The following is a 19,682-nucleotide window of genomic DNA, read 5'->3' on the forward strand; positions in this document are numbered from 1 at the left end:
TGTTCAGGGTATGTGATGGAAAGTGCTTCTGGCACTTACACTGACTGTGTCCATAAACCCTTATAGAACCAATCAGTGCAAAAAGTGTCCTTTTGACATCCACTGTATATATTGCAATACTTTGGCATAGCCCCTAGACATCTTATCTCCTATCCAAAGGATAGGGGATAAGATGTCTGATCGTGGGGGTCCTGCCACTGGGGACCCCCGCGATCTCCCTCCTGCACCCGGCATTCGTTTAAAGCATCGGGTGCAGTGCTGGAGGCTCCTGACGTCACGGTCGTGCCCCACTCGTGACGTCATGGCCATGCCCCCTCGATGCAAGTCTATGGGAGGAGGCGTGACTGCCATCACGCCCCCTCCCATAGACCTGCATTGAGGGGGCATGGATGTGACGCCATGAGCGGGGCGTGACCATGACGTCACGAGCCTCCGCCCCGCATCGCCAGTCATCCGGCACGGAGCGAAGTTCGCTCCGTGCATCGGATGTCTGAGGTGCCGCAGCCGAGATCCTTTGGATAATGGATAAGATGTCTAGGGACAGAGTACTCATTTAGTAACTCACAAAGTGTGACTATATGGGAATTAAATACCCAAACTTAACAGAGGGCAGGTAATAAGGGCAGACCTTTCTGCTACTTCTGAGACTAAGTGACAAAGAACAGTTCTACATAGCCTCCAAAATGGCTGCAAGACCCAAGCAACTTTTTTACCTTAAAGTTCTTAAATACATAGAAGTCTTATTTAAGCTTCTTGTGTTTGTAGACTAGATTTTATTTGTAGACAACAGAAAGCTCTGTCTCTTGACAGCTATTACAGCTGCTGATCTCGCTGCCCTTCTTAAGACTCTGTAACCTCTACAAACACACATAAAAAGATTAACTATGGAAACTCAGCTTCCTGTTGCAAATTATTGTAGATTTGAGACCAAGAGAATGTAAGTACAGAAAACAAATGCAGCGGCGTGCAGGAAGTTTCTGTTCTTTTCCAATTAACCGTTGTTGTAAAACTGTGAAAACGACCGGAATTTATATTGTAGTCTCATTTTATTTGTACAAAGAGAAACAAACATTGTCTTTCTTTCCAAGCAATTCAGATTGTGCGTTATAGTGTGATGAAATACCAAAAAGAGGTCAAACAAACATCAATACACTTAGGGATGAAATGTAATGCACTTGAATGGGGCCGAGCCAGGTAACAGGACAGAGCTCATGGGCAGACATGGCACTGTTATTGGAAAAAAGCTTTTATCTAATCCCGGACAACTATAAATGTATATTACGAAAAGATTCATTCAGTGCTATTATATATCTGTTCCCCTAATAATTTAGCTATATATATTACGTAGGAGGTGGTTGTTCAACTAAGTCATCTTGTTCATGTTTAGTTCCATTGAAACAAAAGACAGCTCCATGTTTTTTTAGGAAACATAAAAAAATATTTTTTACAAAAAAACAAACAAAAAACAGCTACTCATTCTACTGCATTTTCTCCCATTTCTAAGAAGGAAGTCTTAAAACAAATATAACCATGAAAACTGCTCATTTCTAGTGGGGGGGGGGGCGCTTCATAACAATCTCAAGAAGATTTTAACTCAAGCTTTTGCTCTTCTATCTGATCATTAACAAGTCAGAGAAGATAAACACAGTAGAAATGGAACCTACCTGCTGCACTGTAACTATTAGATTACTGGGAATGAAGAGAGCACACACTGCTAAGGGGTATGGGACATGAATATTATTTAAGCAGACTTGTCAGCAGGAAGACATGAGTAGACATAGTTAGATTGGGCTAGCACCGAGATGTCAGCCTTTTTGTTATGTTAAGGAGGCTCAAAAACCCAGGGGAAGTCCAATAGCATGGCAGGAGTCCAGGTAAATCCAATCCATGTCCTAATCTAGTGTCTGTCAGTCAAATGGGGTAGGTGGATGCAAATGGACCAATAGGCGATAATGAAGAATTAATGGGCTGGACGTCCCTGTGTTTTTGACACGCTGGAAAACACCTCTTGGGCTTTTGAATTGCATTTGCATAATAACAGAAAGGCTTATGTTGGTGCTGAAAAGGACTATGGAGACTAAAGGGGTATACCCAGAATCATGATGGCTAGCCTTATCTACGTCTTATGGACGTCCCTGTGTTTTTGACACGCTGGAAAACACCTCTTGGGCTTTTGAATTGCATTTGCATAATAACAGTAAGGCTTATGTTGGTGCTGAAAAGGACTATGGAGACTAAAGGGGTATACCCAGAATCATGATGGCTAGCCTTATCTAGCCGTGAGCTTATATAAACCCGTGTTAATCTGCTGGCAGGTCCTCTTCAACATTTGTAGAATAATTCTATGGGCACAACATTTTAGCAAAAGTACTTATTTTAGTTGCTAGTTCAGTGATACCAATCTTAAGACTTTACATTAGGCTATCAGCAAAAAGGTGTACCAACCTGTATTGTAGCAGGTCCATTAACTTTATAACATGCAATGTAATCTACTAGTGACTATTTACCAAACATATACTATTTTTTAGCTCATAGCCAATATGTAGGATTGGACTAATCCGTACCTGTGAAAGTCCAACATCTACTTTTGTAGATATCACCATAGATTTTGGAAGGCCAAAAAAGGTCAGAATGGCCTTTTTTTTTAATTTACTGTTGGCTCCTTTATGTGACATAAATGATTGAGATAGGTGCTGTTAGGAAGTTGATCTCTTATGTATGATTTTCAAAGTCATTGTTGGACTGGATTGTTGCTGGATTGTTCTTCGTACCAAAAAGCAGATCTGCATCTCATCAAAGCAAAGCCAGACCAGGCTTACCATTTTAATTTATGGCTTTGCCGACCATCCATGTATGATAATTCAGTAAGTTCAGAAAAATACTGTCTCAAATCCTTATTGTATGGCCAGTGTCATGAAAGGCCCCACTATGCCACCGTCATGTGGGTGTGACTATAAGGGGTAAAAATGACACCACAGCTGTCTCCCAGTTATTGTGGCTACAAAATAAGCAAGGAATATACTCCAATAGTCCAAACACTCAGGAAAACAAGTTCTATAACCACTGATCAATATGGGTGATAAGTTCCATCGTGCACTATGCACAATGGAATAAATTTACTATTGTGAATACACAAAAAGGCAAAAAATAACTGATGTTTATGCCTTGCACCACATTTTCTTCTTGCAGGCAGCATGGCCATATTGTTAAAAAAAAATGTTTTTGTGCTGGAGTACTCTTTTAACAAAAGTGAGCACCTTGTTCAATACAGGTCTTATAATCATTCATCTATAGCCCCCTTTTTCCATAGCTTTGGTTTGATCTTACTACTCTGTTGGCCCCAAGACTTTTGTGGAAGGTGCCTCTCTGAGGTGTTAGTTCTCTAGATAAATAGGAAGGAATTTATGCAAAGTGACAAGTCAAGTGAACACTTGAGATATACATTGAGTAAAGTAGTGCATAAAGTAGTGCAAGAAACTCAGAAACATGGCAAAAGAAGTTTTTTTTTATAACCAAGTCCTTTGAAAAAAATTTCTTGTAACTCTAAAAAAAGGAACATTGTAGTGTTTTTTTTTAGATGTTGTTTGTGCTGGAATTCTCACAAGTACAATGGTACTGCATTATTGTGATCTCGTAGACACCATGACTCCCAGTGGGGACCAGACCAACAGAACAGAGTGTAATGGTTCCCATGTCAACACCAATGTAATACACATTAGAAAAAGATTAATGTTTGAAAATCCTTAGCCCACCAGCAATGCTGAAACATGTATATGTATTTTGGCAGTCATTTGGCTAACCCCTTTTGGATATATTGTTTTAAATGTAATACATTTATGTGGACCACCAAAGAGGAGACTTCATTATTGCTGATCATTTCTTGTTAAAATAAAGGTTCTTTATGCAGTTTCTATAAGAATCAGGTCCTGCACTCAGGACATAAGGTATGAAGCCTGCTGTTCTGTCTTTCCTTATCTGCTGTAATAAACTCTTCTTTCAGATTTGGGAGGTGGCTGCAATTTGTTAATGTTGCTCTAGTGTTCTTTGCTGGAATCCTCGGAGCTTCTGGGAAGCTTCAAATACGTATGTGACGCATTCCCCTAACAGCATGTGGTCAGATTGTTCCACAACCAGAGTATTTATTATCTCAGAATCACAAGAGGTTTAATCTGCCTTGGCTGATATGCTTGTTTGACCTTATTTATATATTGTAACAGGCTGTCAAAATTATTTTAGACATATCTGTGTGGTCAAACACATGGCAGGAGAGGCGCACATTCATTGTATCCTAAGGAACAGATGAGATATTTGTCCTGAGTTTATAACACACTAGCTGGGTACCCGGCGTTGCCCGGTTTTTCCTTCCAGAATGGAGTTGTTGGCAGCATGAGGACACCATATAGTGACTGAATGGCACAGTGTGGAGGTGTTGGCAGCACAAGGACACCATATAGTGGCTGAATGACACAGTTTGGATGAGGCTGAAGCATGAGGACACCATATAGTGGCTGAATGGCACAGTGTGGAGGTGTTGGTAGCATGAGGACACCATATAGTGGCTGAATGGCACAGCTTGGATGAGACTGAAGCATGAGGACACCATATAGTGGCTGAATGACACAGAATGGAGGAGTTGGCAGCATGAGGACACCATATAGTGGCTGAATGACACAGCGTGGAGGTGTTGGCAGCATGAGGACACCATATAGTGGCTGAATGACACAGCTTTGATGAGGCTGAAGCATGAGGACACCATATAGTGGCTGAATGACACAGAATGGAGGTGTTGGCAGCATGAGGGCACCATATAGTGGCTGAATGTCACAGTGAGGAGGTGTTGGCAGCATGAGGACACCATATAGTGGGTGAATGGCACAGCGTGTAGTTGTTGGCAGCATGAGGACACCATATAGTGGCAGAATGACACAGCGTGGAGGTGTTGTCAGCATGAGGACACCATATAGTGGCTGAATGGCACAGTGTGGAGGTGTTGGCAGCATGAGGACAACATATAGTGGCTGAATGACACAGCTTGGATGAGGCTGAAGCATGAGGACACCATATAGTGGCTGAATGACACAAAATGGAGGTGTTGGCAGCATGAGGACACCATATAGTGGGTGAATGGCACAGTGAGGAGGTGTTGACAGCATGAGGACACCATATAGTGGGTGAATGGCACAGCGTGGAGGTGTTGGCAGCATGAGGACACCATATAGTGGCAGAATGACACAGCGTGGAGGTGTTGTCAGCATGAGGACACCATATAGTGGCAGAATGACACAGCGTGGAGGTGTTGTCAGCATGAGGACACCATATAGTGGCTGAATGGCACAGCGTGGAGGTGTTGGCAGCATGAGGACACCATATAGTGGCTGAATGACACAGCGTAGACATGTTGGCAGCAAGAGGATACCATTTAGTGTCTGAATTACACAGCCTGGAGTTGGCTGATGCAAGAGTACACACCAGGGATTCACAATCCCCACCAAAAAACAACACAATTAGAAATTTATTACCAAGATTTCTCATAGGTAGCACCCGCTATCCAAAAAAATTGAAATTCACAGACCCAGGCCCCACCACAGCGGCATCAGTAACCCATATATTGGCTCAAGGACACAGCCTGGAGTTGGCTGATGCACCAGTACACACCAGGGCTTCACAATCCCCCCCAAAAAACAAGACCTTGAGAAATGTTTCACAAAGATTTCTCATAGGTTGCACCCGCTATCCCAAATTTTGAAATTCACAGACCCTGTCCCCACCTCTGCGGCATCAGTAACCCATATATTGCATGAAGGACACAGCCTGGAGTTGGCTGATTCAAGAGTACACACCAAGGCTTCACAACTCCCCCCCAAGAACAACATAATGATAATTTTTTGACAAAGATTTTTACATTTTTTGTGATAAAAACAATCTCAAATGAACGAGTTGATGAGGCCCCAAAATTAAGGACGGTGGACCACCAAAAATCATAATTTTCACCAAAAAGGATGAAGAAGCAGAATTAATCCCTCTTTGTATTTTTTTAGTAAAATTTTACTTAATAAATCACACGCAACAAGCGTTCCGTTGTGTAATGGTTATCCTTCTGGAAATTTCAAATTTATTACCCTGTTTCCTCAAATGTAGGACATCCTCGGAAGATAAAACTTACTATACCATACCAGGACAAGCTGGCTTGCAATGGCATCTTGCACGTTACCCTTTATTCTGAAACGTGCATCCCTGCAAAAAAGTTTCCAGAGAACGTTTGATGCCTGTCAGAAGATTGGCGTGACAGATGCCCGTCTGAAGCTAGGCATGAAGGATGCCCGCGAGAAAATGGTCGCCAAAGATGCATGTTTCAGAATAAAGGGTAAAGTGCAAAATGCCCGAAAGATGCTGAATTCTAAAAAGCAGCAGGTGGGTTTTGCAGTAAAACCGCCAAAATTGATGGACGCCCGGGAAAATATCAGCCTGAAGAGGAGCGCATCGGCCATCACTATGAACTCCGCCATGACTCAATGGTCCCCATCCATAAACATTACCATCCAGATTTCACAGCAGAAAACCATTACCCCAGGTCTTAGTAACAGCGTTAAGGGAATGCAAATAAATGCACAGTACACACAGGGCTTCACAATCCACCCCAAAATCAACAAAATTTTATACATTTAAAAAAAAAAATGTATACCTTTGTGTAAGAACAAGCGCATGTCCAACATTTCAGAAGACTCTATAATGCAGGACGGTGGACCACCCAAAGACTTTCTTCTCAAAAATAATAAACCACACAATGTTTGAAATTATTTTTAAAAAATTATTACATATGTGTGTAAGCGCATCTGTCTCCAAAAGATCAGATCACCAAAGGATTTTTTTTTGCCAAAAATGATTAAGCAGAGTTAATCCCTCTCCGGATTTTTTTTAAAAATTTTCATTAAAAAATCACATGCAACAAGCGTTCCGTTGTGTGACGGTTAGCATTCTGCAAATTTCAATTTTATTACTGGTAAAATTATCAGTAAATTTAACAATAACACTACCCAAGAGTGTTTAATTACCCCATACATTGCACCAGGAACAGTCAGGAGTAGGCCTCAGCAGTACCCAAGAGGCTTTAATAACCCCTTACCTTGCCCGATCAATTGCCAGATCGAGCAATAACAGGTGTGTTATGGCCTCAGATGTCCTGGGCCGCACTAGCGCTCCACTGAACGGATTAGCGTGTCTCTATCTTTCAAGAACAGGTGCGTGTTACACGCTGAAACCAGTTCGTGATAGGGATCTGGGATTGCAATTATTTACCCTTAAAACGAGGAATTACCAGTAAGTGAGGGTCATAAACTCGCGTTGATTAAGTCCCTGCCCTTTGTACACACCGCCTGTCGCTACAACTGATTGGATTGGTTAGTAAGGTCCTCTGATCGGCCCAGGTGGGGTAGGAGAAGGCCCTGGCAGAGCGCCGAGAATTTAACGATCATTGTTGAAATTTGCATTAAGCATGTATTTAGCTACTGCTAAACATCCAAAAATTTAAGGCCCAAGGCCAGAGGCACCAGGGAGGCAAGTAGTTTGTGAAAGACACAGAATGAGTCTGGAGCAGTCATTCGCAGTACCCAAGAGCGTTTCATAACCCCTTACATTTAAAGATTAATGTTTACATTTGCATTAAGCTACTGCTAAACATCCAAAAATTACAGCCCCAAGGCCAGAAGCATCAGTTTCCCACATATAAGAAGCATAGTTGTCCCCCAGATTAGGAGCATAGTTGTCCCCCAGATTAGACAGCATAGTTGTCCCCCAGTCAGCGCGGGCCGGTCAGAGCCAATCAAAGGGCCGTATGTGGCAAGCGGGCCGTACAATGCCCAGGTCTGCCCCAGTGGGTTTCATAACCAACCATAATAGAGAAAATTTTGTTGTAGGAGCATGGTCAATCTACTCAGACCCATCTGTCATTGGTGGCTGGAAATCCTGGCTGATCCATCCCTGAATCATCTTGACAAACGTCAGTCTCTCCACATTTTTAGTGGACAGACGAGTTCGCCTTGGGGTGACTATCGCCCCGGCCGCACTAAACACCCGCTCTGATGGCACACTACTGGCCGGTCAGGACAGCTTTTCCAGGGCAAACTCTGCTAGTTGTGGCCATAAATCAAGTTTGGCTGCCCAGAAGTCCAGCGGATCTTCAATGGTTGTTGGCATGGCCATGTCAAGGTATGCCACCACCTGCTGGTTCAGGTCCTGCTCCATGTCTACCTGCTGCTGATGAGTTTCTTCACTATGCGGGTGAAGAAAGCTACTCATCAGCGACTGTAGACTCAGGCTGCCGCTGATTGAGCTGGTACTGCTCCTCCCACCCCTCCCCTCCCCAGCAGCCATGGCAGTGGAAGGTGAGCGCAGAGGGCCCCCCGAGTCAGACCTGCGAGTGGATGGACCATGTGGCCTATAGGCATCAGCCAACTGACTACGTAGAATCTCTCTGTAGTAGGTCAGTTTGTCCTCCCTCTCAGTGGGTGTAAAAAAAGGCCCCCATTTTGGGACGGTAGCGAGGGTCTAATGAGGTGGAGATCCAGAAGTCATCCCGCTGACGAATTTTGACAATTCGGGGGTCACTACGCAAGCAACAGAGCATTCATTGTGCCATTTGCGCCAGTGACACGGAGGGACTACCTGCCTCCATCTCCACTGCATACTGCCACAGTGTGTCTGGGTCCTTTGTCTCAACTTCCTCATAAACCTCCAGCTCCTCTGGCTGCTCCTGCTCCTCCTCTCCTGTCAGAAGACTAGAAACCCTGGCCATCCCATCCAACCTAAACTGTGCTCCGCTCTGACCCTCATCATCCTCCTCCTCCAGTTCAGCCCCCACAGGGCTCATGCAGCCTTGAGATGTAGGCGCAACGTCTCCATTGCCGTGACCAGCCATGGTTTCAATAATTTGTTGTATGAAATGGAGGAGTGGAATTACGTCGTTCATGGCGTAATCCAGGCGACTCACAAATAATGTGGCTTCCTCAAAGGGCCTCAGCAAACGGCAGGTGTCACGTATGAGCTGCCACTGGTTCACATTGAAGTTACACAGGGGAGTACTCTTATCTGCTTGGATCATCAAGAAATCGGTGATGGCTTTTCTTTGCATGGTCTGTCTAACATATGGAGGGTGGAATTACAACGTGTGGCAACGTCACAAATAAGACTATGTTGTGGGATACCGTTCTGACGCTGCAGCTCAAGGAAGGTGTGCTTGGCGGTGTACTAGTGGCTGAAGTGCATGCACAGTTTCCTTGCCATTTTCAGGATGTTTTGCAAATGAGGTGGAGACTTGAGGAAGTGCTTGACAACCAGATTCAACACGTGTGCCATGCAGGGCGCATGTTTCACACTTCCTTGTCGCAGCGCGGACACAATGTTCTTCCCGTTGTCTGTCACCATGGTTCCCATTTCCAGATTTCGTGGAGTAAGCCATACTCGGATTTCTTTACGTATGAACTTTAGCAGTTCCTCCCCTGTGTGACTCCGTTCGTCAAGGCAAATCATGTGAAGAACAGCTTGACACCGCCGTGCCCTACACACATGGTACAATGAATGGCCACCGAGATTTGGACGTGCAGTGGAGGCCGAGGACACGGTGGAGCATGAGGAGGCGGCGTCGCACACTGTAACAGGACCAACTGCCTGGGAGCGAGAGCGTGGGGGAGGAAGCGGTGTGAACTGTCCAAGTTGCTGTTGTGGCTGTGCAGGAACCACATTTACCCAGTGAGCCGTAAAAGACAAGTATTGTCCCTGCCCGTAGTTACAGCTCCACACGTTGGCGCTGCCGTGCACTTTTGAACACACCGACAGGCTCAAGGACTGGCCCACCTTCTCTTGTACAAACTTATGCAGGGCTGGTACTGCCTTCTTCGCAAAGAAATGACCGCTTGGGACTCCCCACCTCGGCTCCGCACAAGCCATCAATTCTCTGAAAGGTGCAGAGTCCACCACTTGTAAAGGGAGGGACTGCAACACCAGCAACTTGGACAGGAGCATATTCAACTTCTGCGCCGTTGGATGAGTGAGCGCATACTGTTGTCTCTTGGACATGGCTTCGCCGATGGATTGTTGGCGGAATGGCTGACTAAAAGCGGGAGAAGCAGGAGCGACAGAAGGAGGGTTTGACACACAGCTCCCTTCGGCTGAGGTGGTGGAGCCTTGGCTGGATGAAGGAGGGAGCGGATGGCCACTGGGTGATGCAGCAGGCTGGACCACTACATCGGAACCACGGTTCTCCCAGGCTGCTTTATGGTGGCGAAGCATGTGTTGACGCAGGGCCGTGGTGCCGAAATTGGGACCCTGGCCACGCTTCACCTTCTGCCGACAGATCTTGCATGTGGCTACGTGAACCTCCTCCGGATGCCTTATGAAAAAGTTCCACACCGCCGAGTAGCTGATTTTCCCACCCGCAGTCCGCACTAATTGACTGCTACTGGCGCCGTCTCCAGGAACCCCTGTTCCACTACCTCCCGGAAAGGTAGGCTGCCGCGAAGCAGGTGGTCTCCCCGGGCACGTTTGGCTCCTGAATTTCCACTACTGCCACCACGCTGACTGCCAACCGTGCTACCGCCTTACTGCCTCAAGGGCAACCTGCAACTCTCTTCTCCTGATGATGATGATGATGAAGCCCCTTCTGCACCCAGCTCCCAATTGCGATCGGCTTCATCATCATCAACAGTTGTGTGCACGTCACTGATGTCCTCCTCAGGTTCCCCAACAGTGTCTGCTTCAGGACCCTGAACACTTGCAACACTGCCTCCCACGTCACTCTCCACATCACTACTTGACCGCCTAGCGGAGCAAGCTACGCATGTCTCATCTCCTTCTTGGCTGTCCAGTAGCTGCTTACTGTCCTCTATTGGATTGTCTGCAGTAAATAGTGGAGCTGAACCCACAGCATAAGATACTTCTTTAGGAGAGGGAACAGCATAGGACAAAGGCAATGGGAGGACACGGACTGCTCCCGGGCCATGCCAACTGAGAGTTGTGTCTGAGGAACCCACCGACTGTTGACTGGGGGTGTCAGATGTCACTTGTGATGATGTGGATGAGCGTGTTAACCAATCGACGACGGCAGATGGGTTGCTGGTGGAGACACGACTGCTGGCTGATAACGGGAGCTCAGGCCTCTCGCTGCGACACCTGCTGCCACTCGCCCCAAGTCTGCTGCCAACTCTGCCTGAAGTATTTAGGCCTCTGCCACTCCTCTGTGCACGTCGTGGCACTTCTCTGCCTGACATACTTAGTGCGTTTATGAGGGTATTACAATACACTACACTATTTAAATGGTATTTGTCTAGAACAGCAGAAGGTGATTACTTACGGCTGTCCTTGAACAGTATGTAGGCCCTTGACAGATTAACAGGTACTAGATGGTACAATACTTGGATGTACGTATGCGGTATGCACTGATGAGGGCAGTAATATGCCTAACTATTAGCAGAAAAAACTCTGTATTTTTGTAAAACACCAGCCGGTGGATACGATTGTTTGGACTTTGATGGTTTGGAGCACCTTGACAGATTAACAGGTACTAAATGGTACAATACTTGGATGTTCGTATGCGGTATGCACTGATGAGGGCAGTAATATGCCTAACTATTAGCAGAAAAAACTCTGTATTTTTGTAAAACACCTGCCGGTGGATACTATTGTTTGGACTTTGACGGTTTGGAGCACCTTGACAGCTACAGGGTCCCGCTGCTTCCCCGGAGCGCTCGCGGCATTACTCTGCTTGCAGCGCTCCGGTTGGCGCTGCTGACCGAGAGCGCTGCTACCCTGTCACCGGAGGGCATGCGATCCGCGGGACGGGACGTGCCCGCTCACGGATCGCATCCCATGTCTCTTCTCACCTGCTCCGTCCTTCCTCTGTCCCAGTCCGGCGCGCCCGGCCCCGCCCTCTAGGGCGCGCGCGCGCCGGCTCTCTGAAATTTAAAGGGCCAGTGCACCACTAATTGGTGCCCGGCCCAATCTAGTCCAATCACTGTTTTCCCTATAAAACATCACTTCCCCTTCCTGTCCCTGCCGGATCTTGTTGCCTAGCGCCTAGTGAAAGCGTTCCAGTGTGTCCTTGCCTGTGTTTCCAGAATCTCTGCTGTTGCCCCTGACTACGAACCTTGCCGCCTGCCCTGACCTTTCTGCTACATCTGACCTTGCCTTGCCTTGTCCTTTTGTACCGCGCCATCTCAGCCGCCAGAGAGGTTGAGTCGCTACCGAGTGGAACGACCTGGGGGTTACCTGCCGCAGCAAGTCCATCCCGCTTTGAGGCGGGCTCTGGTGAATACCAGTAACCCCTTAGACTCCGTTCCCCTGGTACGGCCCACGCCATCACCTCTCTGGTACAGAGGATCCACTTCCAGTGTCCTCACCCTCCGCAACCCGGATTCTGACAACTAAATGGTACAATACTTGGATGTACCTATGCGGTATGCACTGATGAGGGCAGTAATATGCCTAACTATTAGCAGAAAAAACTCTGTATTTTTGTAATACACAAGCCGGTGGATACTATTGTTTGGACTTTGACGGTTTGGAGCACCTTGACAGATTAACAGGTACTAAATGGTACAATACTTGGATGTACCTATGTGGTATGCACTGATGAGGGCAGTAATATGCCTATTAGCAGAAAAAACTCTGTATTTTTGTAAAACACCAGCCTATGGATACTATTGTTTGGACTTTGACGGTATGGAGCACCTTGACAGCTTAACAGGTACTAAATGGTACAATACTTGGATGTACCTATGCGATATGCACTGATGAGGGCCTATTAGCAGAAAAAACTCTGTATTTTTGTAATCCACCAGCCGGTGGATACTATTGTTTGGACTTTGACGGTATGGAGCACCTTGACAGCTTAACAGGTACTAAATGGTACAATACCTGGATGTACCTATGCGGTATGCACTGATGAGGGCCTAATAGCAGAAAAAACTCTGTATTTTTGTAATACACCAGCCGGTGGATACTATTGTTTGGACTTTGACGGTATGGAGCACCTTGACAGCTTAACAGGTACTAAATGGTACAATATTTGGATGTACCTATGCGGTATGCACTGAAGAGGGCAGTAATATGCCTAATTATTAGCAGAAAAAAAATCTGTATTTTTGTAAAACAACAGCCGGTGGATACTATTGTTTGGACTTTAACGGTATGGAGCACCTTGACAGCTTAACAGGTACTAAATGGTACAATATTTGGATGTACCTATGCGGTATGCACTGAAGAGGGCAGTAATATGCCTAATTATTAGCAGAAAAAAAATCTGTATTTTTGTAATCCACCAGCCGGTGGATACTATTGTTTGGACTTTGAAGGTATGGAGCACCTTGACAGCTTAACAGGTACTAAATGGTACAATACTTTGATGTACCTATGCGGTGTGCACTGATGAGGGCAGTTATATATGCCTATTAGCAGAAAAAACTCAGTATCAACCGGCTGGTGTTTTGCAAAAATACAGATTTTTTTTCTGCTAATAGTTAGGCATATTACTGCCCTCATCAGTGCATACCACATAGGTACATCCAAGTATTGTACCATTTAGTACCTGTTAAGCTGTCAAGGTGCTCCATACCGTCAAAGTCCAAACAATAGTATCCACCGGCTGGTGTTTTACAAAAATACAATTGTTTGGACTTTGACGGTGTGGAGCACCTTGACAGCTTAACAGGTACTAAATGGTACAATACTTGGATGTACCTATGCGGTATTCACTGATGAGGGCCTATTAGTAGAAAAATCCGCCATCTTAGGTCCCCAATAGCCTGGAACGCTGTAAAATGGAGTTTAATGAAGCGATTTGTGTGATAGAATCGCAGCGATATTCGTATTCATTGCGAATCGAATTTTTCATGAAATTCGGAACGAATTCTGGTTTGTCAACTTCGATTCGCTCATCTCTAATCATATATTTTAATTTGACATATAAGTAATATATGTACCAGGTATTATTGAAATATCTCCAGCCGTACGCAAGTTATGTGGGAACATACATTTACGTACATTTGCATGGGACTTTAAACAAAAACCCTGACCCTCACAAATTGGGGTAGTTAAGGGTAAAATTAACTCTACTATATTTTTAGTGGACATATAAGTAACATGTGACCAAGTATTATCGAAATATCGCCAGCCGTTTGGAAGTTATGAAGTCACATATGTTTCCCATAGACTTGTATGGGACTTTAAACAAAAACCCTGACCCTGGCAAATGGGGGTGAGTAAAGGTTAAATTACCTATCCTATGTTTGTTGTTGACATATAAGTAACATGTGTGCCAAGTTTCATGTTAATATCTTTAGCCGTTTGGACGTGATGCTAGAACATACACACACACATACATACATACACAAGCACATTGAGTTTTATATATATATGGATTGTCCTTTTAATATATATATATATATATATATATATATATATATATATATATATATATATATATGTAGGCAAAAAAGAGAGCAGTTGCAGCACACCAGAGTATCCAAAAATAAAAAAATGTGTTTAATTCCAGCTAAAACATCAGACGTTTCTGTGGTCTCACATCACCTTTCTCAAGTCGACTTGAGAAAGGTGGTGTGAGACCACAGAAACGTTGTCTAATGTTTTAGCTGGAATTAAACTCATTTTTTCATTTTTGGATACTCTGGTGTGCTGCAACTGCTCTCTTCTTTGCCTTTGAAAATTTTGGACCCAAGACTGGGGTCCCTGAGTTTGCCTGCACCCACAGACTTGCCCTTACTTGACAGCGCTGCTTCAATCTGTTTCCTATATATATATATATATATATATATATATATATATATATATATTTATTTATATTTAAAACAAAGGATAAGGAGCAGCACTCTGTAGAATGTAAGTCGAAGGTGGGTGCACACGGTCGGAGTCCCAGGTCACGGGAGACACTTCACAATGTAGAAAGGAGAAGACTGTAGCACTCCAATAAGATGGAAAGTGAATGTGGCTTTATTCCAATTCAAACATCAAGGCAACGTTTCAGCTGCACGCAGGCAGCCTTTGTCAAGCAGTTACATAGTGCACATGGTGCGGTATATATATGGTGGAAGGACATGACGTCACAATTACATCACATCATTAGCATATCAAAACAAACAATCAATATATATTATATTACATCATAATTGTTGTATATCAGGCAGTGGTAAACCACAAGTGCATATTTAAGTGTACAGTGGTAATATAAGTAAAAAAATGTGAAAAAAACTCACAAAGTGAACCTACAGAGACGGGGTCACTGGGCGGGTCCTGCGTGATGTAACAGGAGAGCATCGGGCGCTCCATCCTGTGGCGGAGTGGCGCGCGATGTTCAATGCAGCAGAGGAATGCTTGGACCGCAACCGGAAGGTGGGGTTGGAACGCAACCGGAAATGGTGCGATCGCACCCAATCGCATGGATGAAAAAGAACAGAGGAAACTGCAGTTCGGGCATGGGGGGATGTCGCGCACGCGCAGTGAGTGGGTATCACATGCGCATGCGCAGAGAACCCGCTGTCAGGCAAAGAGCGAGGAGGTATGTCTGGCCATTATTGTTGAGGGCAGCTAGAAGGGCAAAATAAAAGAAAATAATAAAGAAAATAATAAAGAAGTGGCGGAGCAGCAGGGGTATGAATAGGGGTGCACCTAAAAATAGTTGTACTGTGTAAGGGCGAAAAATCTTATATATATTTCGCCTAGCACAGACAGCAATAGATAAACGGGGCCACACAAGCAGAACCATGCATACTGGACACTGCACTCTGGACCCTCTCTAGGGAGTTGGGAGACCTACCGAAAGGATCCCCAACATACAGATGGAGGGAAGGGACTACCTCTATGTAGATAGGGGAGTCCTGCCCACCAAACCCTAGTCACTGAGGGTGGCCTTTATTTGATGCCCACGCCAGAAGTGTCCATCAAGTACTTGCACACGTCGCTGGCCCACCTATAATGAAGGTAAGTAAGGGGTGCACCAATTGGAATATAGAAAATATGCCCCACCACTGCGGTTAAGAGATTGCAACAGGAAAAAACGGCAGACATGAAGAGCAGGCCATATAAGTATAGGAAAAATATAGGAGAATAAAAAGTAAATAAAAATAATATATATAAAAGAATAATAAAGGCAAAAATAAAATAAAAATGATAATAAAGTTTTTCCGGTTGCTGTTCAAGGTGAGAGAAGCAGGTGGATATAGGTCACGCAGGATCCGTTCCGCCGTCTCTGCAAGAAGAAGATAAAAGGAGGAGATAAATCATCTCGAATGGCAATATGTAAACATACATACTCAGGGGGGCAATCTACAAGACAACAGAGTGTCTGGGGTAACTTAAAGATTAGAAATAGGGAAATCGATATTCAGGCCGTTAGGTTTAAGACATTTTAATTCAAAGATCCACCATAGTTCTCGTTTATGTAGTAAGGCCATACGGTTACCACCTCTTTTGAGTGGAGGAATATGGTCGAGAAGTACAAAACGTAAATCACGTTCAGAGTGACCGGACTCAATAAAGTGTTTCGGGACTGGGAGATCCAATCTCCCCTTGCGGATTGTGTACCGGTGTTGATTAAATCTGGTACGGAACTCACTATTTATATTTATATATATATATATATATATATATATCACCTAAGCCATTGTTTGCCTTAGAATCAGAGTTTCCATGTCTAATAAAATAACAGCTATGTTGAGTCTTTTTTTTAAACAAAATGGCCACCCATGAAGATGAGCCCTGTACAATGGCATATGGATTTGATATAGAGCAAGGTCTCCCATTCAGGACCCTCAATATAAACAAGTAAAAAAATGTTTCTCTGTAATAATGGACTCTGCAGACCTATTCCACCTATATATTACATGGACATACCTAAAAACTTGCTATGTAATATTTTAGATACACAGGCGAAATGTATAGCTGGTTGTGGCTTTTTCCAGAAAAATCATCTGTTCTCTTTGGGGTGCCAGAGGCCAAATGATAAAAAAAACAATCTCTAAGTGCTTTGGGATAGGGTTATTTTTTAGCAACATTTCCATTCTGCCCGTTATATGAAACAAAAAATAAACATCCATTTACCTCCCACTGCTCCCCTGGTGCCTCCATTGTCCCGCTCTGGTCCACGGTGCACTCCTTTTCCTGGCCAGTGCTTAGGTGAGTGGCAATGATGTGATGACCCAGTACAGAATCATGTGTTCTCCTGTACTCCTGCCCATCCTGTGTGGCAGATTCTGCTTCAATGTCCGTCTTGGGCACACTCTCCTCAGGACTCTATAAAATGTAATGTTATGCAATAGTTAATGTATGAGTATTTTCTATGCACTTGTTACTTTAAGAAACCTATTGCCATGAACCTTGTTGTTAGGGGAGTATGCAGAGGTGAAACAGGTGACTTATCTGGCCAATAGGATCTCTCTAAATTGCTCCCATATATATTGAGTTCAGAGTTCAGTCAGTTATGGGGTACAGTTTGGTGAAGTGTGAAGTCTGTCTGTGAGGTGATCTTGAAGGAGGCCTGAGGCCTAGTCCAGGAAACTTACATCTACTACTAGCTAACCCCAGTACCCAGGTGAAAGTCAAAGCCTTGCGGTAATCACTACAGTGCAGGGAATTTAAGGCAAGTCAAGTCCAGCAAGTTAGTCAAGTCCAAGTCACTAAAGTCTACCATGGGCTGCATACAAGTCAAGTCAGTCATATACAGCAGTGTTTCCCAACCCAGTCCTCAAGTCTGGGATTTTAATTTTTCCCTGTTCTATTCCAATGGAGTAACTGAAAAAACCCGGAATGTTGGTGTGCCTTGAGGACTGGGTTGGGAAACACTGATATACAGCACAATCAATTATAAGTCCCAGCAAGCCAATACGCTTCCCAAAGTTTACCCTGCATCTCCTTCACGCTAATCTGAGCTGTAACGGATTGTACCATATTTTCAACCTCAGTAAAGTAAACCAGTTATCCTTACCCTTGCGTCAAAATAATTATTTGCCCCATGCCTGGCACAGGAGAAGCTGGTCTACCTCGGGTTGTGTATAGGTTAACCAAACCCTGGCATCACAAAACTGTTAATTACACATTACCCTCACCTGACACCACAATGGGACTTTTTAAGCACCAAAAGAAGACCTGTGTCTTAATACTTAATACTGTGGCTCAGTAAATCACTGGAGCAATGTTCTGGTGCCGGGGGTCCATATGTCACATTGCCGCTCAGTGACATGTTGACCACAAGGAGCCAGGAAGAGTAGCACACTGGGGACCGCAACGGGACAACGGAGGCACAGCGGAAAGCAAGTATATGTTTATTTTTTTTTATACCAGACAGAATGGGAGCGTTACTTAAACCCTCTATCCCAGAGTGCTTATTTAACTTATTCTAAAAGTGGAGCTGTCAGCAGGAAAACAGAAATGTAAATAAGCCAATGGCTAGATAATGCTTCTCATTCTGGGCATATATTTTTTATTTCAAGTTCCCAGGTGGGTGTTCCCTTGCATGGCAGGAGGCCAGCCCATCTCCTCATATTCACCACCTATTTGTCCATTTGCACATGCCTACTTCACCTTTAATTGACAGTTTACATGGAAGAGTACATCAGAGGAGATGGGGTGGCTAATGTTAGGCTTTGGTCATGCTGGGGAATGCTCCCTGGATTATATCTCAGTGCTGGAAAGAACAATGGGGATAAAAAAAAAAAGGAATGTGCGGAATCAGAATGAGAAGAGTCGTCTAGCCACGGGCCCATTATATTGTAATGTCTTCTCTGGCCAGTTTGTGCATGCTGCCCTCTGGCCAACTTAGTGTTAATGTTGTTAGCCTATCAGAACCCAGGAGAGGTTATTTGAAGGCTCCTCAGGCCTCAGCATGGCTGCTGATTTTTACCTTGTTTTGGGTTTTATCCTGTTCATGTCTGTCTGTGTGCACATTGTACTTACTGCCCTGACTTTCTGTCCAGTGTTAGCTTTTTGCTTTATTCTGATATTTTTGTTAATATGTGTACCTGGTCGAATTTAGTCTGTCCCATTTGTGTCTTGTTATGTATTTTCTGTTGCTGTGTGTTCTCACCTGTTTCTGTGAGTCTTGAATTTTAACCCCTGTTCAGACCAGTTTGTTCATTGTGCCTTTATGAAACATTTTAGTATTTGTACCCGTGTTTAGATGATTTTGAGTTTCCTCCAAGGTTAGGCCCTGTCTCACACAGTGGTGTGCCCTCTAACTTGGAGTATTTTGTGTCTCTACATATTATTAGAGTTTGGTGTTACAGTCTATCTGGTTTCTCCTGGTATTTCCAACGAATTATTATTCTTAAAGGGGTACTCCGGTGCTTAGACATCCAAAGGATAGGGGATAAGATGCCTGATCGAGGGAGTCCCGCCGCGGGGGACCCTTGTGATCTTGTACGCGGCACCCCGTTTGTAATCAGACCCCGGAGCGTGTTCGCTCCGGGACTGATTACCGGCGACTGCAGGGCGGGCGGCTTGTGATGTCACACCCCCTCCCGTAGGCTTGCATTGAGGGGCGGAGTGTGACATTACACGGAGACGGGGGTGTGACGTCACACGCCGCCCGCCCTTTAGTCGCCGGTAATCAGTCCAGGAGCGAACACGCTCCGGGGACTGATTACAAATGGGGTGCCGCATGCAAGATCACGGGGGTCCCCAGC

General features: G+C 44.7%; 1 protein-coding gene and 1 long non-coding RNA gene across 2 annotated transcripts in view; one reads left to right on the forward strand and one right to left on the reverse strand.

Moving 5' to 3' along the window:
- LOC130362591 (uncharacterized) overlaps positions 1-19,682 on the reverse strand; it is a 121,706-nt gene that overhangs the window by 80,716 nt on the left and 21,308 nt on the right. The window contains exon 3 of the long non-coding RNA XR_008891481.1: positions 17,104-17,295. This is a non-coding gene — a long non-coding RNA (uncharacterized LOC130362591). The remainder of the gene's footprint in view (positions 1-17,103; positions 17,296-19,682) is intronic.
- AKAP12 (A-kinase anchoring protein 12) overlaps positions 1-19,682 on the forward strand; it is a 167,449-nt gene that overhangs the window by 11,188 nt on the left and 136,579 nt on the right. The gene's annotated exons all lie outside the window — the stretch shown is intronic.

Source organism: Hyla sarda, chromosome 3, assembly GCF_029499605.1.
Source record: "Hyla sarda isolate aHylSar1 chromosome 3, aHylSar1.hap1, whole genome shotgun sequence".
Classification (NCBI taxonomy): Eukaryota; Metazoa; Chordata; class Amphibia; order Anura; family Hylidae; genus Hyla; species Hyla sarda.